The sequence below is a fragment of the Populus alba genome, chromosome 14, assembly GCF_005239225.2.
Source record: "Populus alba chromosome 14, ASM523922v2, whole genome shotgun sequence".
In the NCBI taxonomy this organism is placed as follows: domain Eukaryota; kingdom Viridiplantae; phylum Streptophyta; class Magnoliopsida; order Malpighiales; family Salicaceae; genus Populus; species Populus alba.
In genome coordinates, this window is record NC_133297.1 from 6,005,258 (window position 1) to 6,010,394 (window position 5,137).

General features: G+C 36.7%; 1 long non-coding RNA gene and 1 pseudogene across 1 annotated transcript; both read left to right on the forward strand.

The window, feature by feature from the left end:
* The first annotated feature begins 940 nt into the window (after nucleotides 1-940).
* LOC118041246 (uncharacterized) lies at nucleotides 941-1,886 on the forward strand. The gene is made up of 3 exons (XR_004686283.2): nucleotides 941-1,217; nucleotides 1,312-1,476; nucleotides 1,589-1,886. It is a non-coding gene; the product is annotated as an uncharacterized lncRNA (long non-coding RNA).
* A 1,481-nt stretch (nucleotides 1,887-3,367) lies between these two features.
* On the forward strand, nucleotides 3,368-4,910 carry LOC118041244 (protein NTM1-like 9; annotated as a pseudogene).
* The last annotated feature ends 227 nt before the right edge of the window (nucleotides 4,911-5,137 follow it).

Consider the following 5,137-nt stretch of genomic DNA (forward strand, 5'->3'; position numbering starts at 1 on the left):
TTGCGCTTCTAGAGGTAAGAGCTAAATACCATGGATTACAGATTCTTTTTAGTTTTTCTTATGGGGTTTGAGTAGCAAACCCAAAGTTTATTCTTACTTAACATGATACTTCCTGCAGGTAAGCCCTGAACTACTAGCAGAGATAGAAGGGCTTTCCAAGCAAGAACACAGTCCCAGCCCTTCACTTGATCAGCTTCCTGTGTGCTTGGAGGGAAGCCACTCCTGCATAGGCTCTAGTATCTACCTAATAAGATCTTTTCTCCGGGCCTATACCTTTGCGCCCTTCCCTTAATTTCTTCTCTCTCTCTCCTGCATAGGCTCTAGTATCTATCAATTTAGCTTTTTAAAATAGAATTTTGGATTGGAGATGTTCTAAGATGATTTTTTACTGTAAAACACATGAGCACCTCTCATTCACTATTATGTGCATATCATGCGTCAATTATTTATATATATATACATACACATATTTATTAATATTTGTTAATAGATTAAATTTTTATTCATTCAAATTAATTATAACTAAAAAATTCATAAAAAAATAAAAAATTTCCCATGAAGTTAGTTATGATTTTTTTTAATGGCAATGCAATTATTTAACTGTGTATCAAAGTGCTAAAAAACTAAAGAGCTCATGGACCGCAATTTTTATTTATTTTACTTTTAAAGATATTAAAATCATTTTAATGTGCCTTTAAATTGTTAAAGGTGCCATCGCAAGAGTTTGAACCTTTATTGTCATTTTAGTCCTAAAGTATTTCAGAACTTGGGGGTAGGGGTGGTAAGAAATTGGGAAGGAAGGAAGGAAGGAAGGAAGGCAGGCAAAGATGATAGTTTTAGTTTTAGTTTTAGGAAGTGGAGAATGCTTTTCACTAAAAAATAAAATGGATGACGCGTTTGGAGTGGAAAAAAGAATCCAATACCTTCAAGCTCTTCACGGCCAAGGAAGTGAGTCGTGACAATTTTCTAACAATCAATGGCCCACACCATTACTTTTGTGGACTCACCATTGACTCAATACAGAGTCTCCATTCCAATATATATACAAGGCACAGGCAGACACTCCCTCGCTCACTCACACCTCTAGTAGTTGTAGCAACCATCAACCTCCTTTCTCTAACCAGAGCAGACACTTGTCCTCTTAGATCATCCACCAGTCCTTCTCCCCCTTTTGGTTTCCGTTTTAGGAAGAGTAATGGACGACTATTTCTCATCAGGTTTGTCACTCAAATTTTACCCTTTCAACTCCACAACTCGTTCTTGTTTTTGTTTATTATTCTAATCATTTTTCGTTTCGTTTTGTTTTGTTAGTCCTGGAATTCTTCCGGCTATTAATGGAACAAGGATTCAAATTTCAGCCAACCAATGAAGAATTAATAAGCAAGTATCTGGTGCCGAAAACCCGTGGTGATATCATGGGAGGCTTGCACATGGCAGTCGTTAACCTTTGCGAGCATGAGCCATGGGATCTACCTGGTAATAACAATATTATCACTAGCTAGTGCTAGCAGTATCTTCGTGTTTGTTTTCTTTCATCTTGTTATATCTGCCAGAATATTTTTATTAATGCTGTTTCTTTTATCTGCAGCTATATTCGTAGAAAGATTTGAGTACTAGTAGCAGAAGACACGACTTGTTCTCTGCGATCCTGATGCAACTGTTATCCGTCAAGTATTAAGTTATTAAATGGGAAGTACTATCCAAGCTGTACGCACGAATGTATAGTTACTTGCTTATTATTGTTGTGTTGTGTTGTGTTGTATGAATGTGGAATTGTGTCAAGAGCATACAGTTCTTATGGACTATGTATCTACGTGTCAGTGTGTTTCAAAGATGTTGAACAAAAATACTTATGTTTAATTAATATGTTCAGTTCTCTTTTCTTAGCTTTGTTAATTGTTGGGTTGCCATTGTAATGCATATCTGCACTAGAATGAGGTGATAACGTTACTGAAAGTTTAGAATTACAAGAGATCTATATTATACTGGGGATGTTGAGAATGTGATAGTAATAGGTGTTTTTTGAAGTATTTTTTAACTAAAAATATATTATAATAAAATAAATTTATTTTTTAAAAGTTATTTTTAACAACAACATACCATAACAATTCAAAACATATAAAAACATAATTATAAAAATAATAATTATAAAACCCCTTCTGTAATTTCAACAACACTGGATATTCCCCTGGCTTACCTGCCACTGGTCACAATTGCATCATCTCAGAGGTCAGTGGCAGTGTAAGCTTTGCCTGTATCAAGCTTTGTAGCCTGTCATCAATCTTAAAACAAGATTAGTTTCCTATATTATCGGAATCCAGCATCAAGCATGACATCCAGGGCAAGAGAACTTAAGCTAAGCACGGGGAATATCCAACTCTGAGAACAAGTGATCGCAGGAAAGTGATTGTAGCAAGGCAAGCATTTAGCAGAATAACCAGGGAAGGGGGAATGGAGTTCTGCTGTGTCACTTTAAGCAATCAAATCAAAATCCGGACAGGTCACATAAACCTTAAATGGACATAATTTTATTGAGTGTTCACGAATTTTGATCCCATTCTACAAATTAAAAGTTTTCCGTTAGTATACCAGCTGGTTATATATTTGACCGAGTACTACGTACGACATGGTAAAGTTAGCACCTGGAGTTTCTGCAATATATACTGGCAAGATTATTCTAGAGAATTCTGGAGGGGTAAGGGTGCACTCAATCAAGAGCAAGCACCATAATTAACTTGTCAAGGAAGTTATTGTGCTCTCGTGGAATCTTGTTCCCTATCGTTAATTCCTTGATGTAATTGCGACTCCCATTTGATATGAAAAAGGAGAGCTATAATTAAATAATCTTTTTTGGGTGTTAATGAAAGGAAAAGTGTGTAAAAGGAGCTGCTAGCTAATTATTGCTTCCTCCATAATAGTAATCAGGCTTCAAACCTCAATGTAGGCTGTTAGTTGACTCCTCTTATCCTGTCTTAAAACACATAACATGTAAGAAGAAAACAAAACCAAAAAAGTTGTATGCTGACTAATAAAAAGACCACTGAAGCTGAAGGGAAACAGGTGGATAATGCTGTCGTACAATTTGACTTGCGTGTGATCTGTGACCATTCTTGAATGTTCGAGAATTTTCTGAGAAAGCAAGTTAATTAGCTTGAACTGTAAGTTGTGGGATATGCTCAAACCTCTCCCTTTGGATCTTAGCTTGGGAAAGCGCGTCTCTCTTTTCTGGTAATTTTTTATTTTATTTTATTATTGCCAATCTAATTGGCTAATGGATGGCACATCACACTGTACGAACATTAAATGAAACGGTTTAAAGGAGGTCCCACTTAGCCAATTTTCTTATATGTCGGTCAGTATAACTTATACGAGGATGCTTGAATGACTGGGCTGCAGAAGCGCATGATTGCCTGTTAAATACACACAGAAACGCACCACACCTTCTTGTGCTCATCACAGATAGATAGCCTTCTTGCACCTTTGCTAGATCAGTGGATCACCGCTCCATTGCCTTCCTTTTCTTAGTTAGTTTAGATAGTTTGATCTTGTGACTTTGCTTAGGTTGTGGGAGTTGTTAGTAACTTTTGCTTCTTCTTTTTTAATAATTATTCTTGCAGTTTCAAACAAAGTGAGTGGCAGATGACAAGCTCAACAGTACCTTTTCCATCTGCCCCAAAAGGCTATGGATTCCATCCAACCGATGAAGAATTAATCAACCATTTCCTGAAGTTAAAAATGATGGGTGGCTATGATCACGAAGTCGCCATAATTGCCGAGGTTAATGTGTGCAATTCTGAGCCTTGGGAATTGCCTGGTACTATTTAAATATGTGTATGTGTATCTTTGTTCATTTCATTTTTCTAATTAATCAAGAAATTATCATGTTGATTCTGCAGGGCTTTCAGAAATTCAGTCAAATGATACAGTGTGGTACTTCTTTTCTCCTCGCAATTACAAGCACTCCAATCGTAAGCAGGTTAAAAGGACTACCAAGGCAGGATACTGGAAACTCACTGGCAAAGATCGCATAATCAGGGCTATGAGCACAGGGGAGGAAATTGCAAAAAAAAAAGTCTCTGGTTTTCTATAAGGGTCGTGTTCCTAATGGAGTCAGGACCAGTTGGATCATGCATGAATATAATTCAACTTTCAATTTCCATAACCAGGTGTTGCTCCCTTTCAAAGTGATTGTACATACTTCCATTTTCCGTGAAGTTTATTGATATCATCAACTCTTTTCATATCTTAATTAGAACCTGCCTTTTCTTCTCTACCTGGTTTGTGTTTTTTGATCAACAATGCGCAGAAGGACTTCGTTCTCTGCAAACTGAAGAAAAATTCAGATGATAAGCTACCATGTGAAGAAGGTGGATCAAGTTCCAACATGGCTTCTGATTTTCCAAACAATGTGACTGAGGTTAGAAGTAGCATGAATCACACGCAGTTTATAGTTACACGTTGTTCTATTAAGCATATCAAGAACTTACATTTCTTTTAATGATTACTTCCACAGGAAGATCATCTGGAAGAATTCCTCGGAGTTGATGAATGATATTATAATTGAACTCTGCCCAATAGCTTACAAATGGGATTGTGTACTGAGAAAATCCCCCTCCGACAACGAGTTTTCGATCATCTATGTCTGTCAATCTTTGCTATACAGTTCTTACTGTAGCCAACTTTATGTCCTTAAATAAGTTACTATTTCGGTACTTATTAATCGTATGTATGTATTAAACGTGGGACTCGTCAGAGTTCATATGTATTGTGTGTAGCAGATAAGCCATAGGAACAAATTACCTCTAGTTGTTCTTCATGGTGTTTCTCCTTGCTTGTTTTGCCAGAGTGGAATTTAATGCATTTGAAGTATGTTCAGCTAAGTGACTTGTTTATGACTTAGCGTTGATTGTTTAATTAATTCTAGCTACTCAGATGTTTAAGAAACGAGGGGAACAAAAAACTGGTGTCTCTACGGCCTCTTGAACTGCAATCAAATATGGTTTGCTCCTGACGCTTTGATATATCGAAGCTTGTCCTTGCCCTGCGTTCAGTGAGGATATTTTCATGAGAAATTGCAAAATTCAAGAATGTCAAGCAAAATCCCATGATTCGTAAGAGTGCTATAGATGTATATATA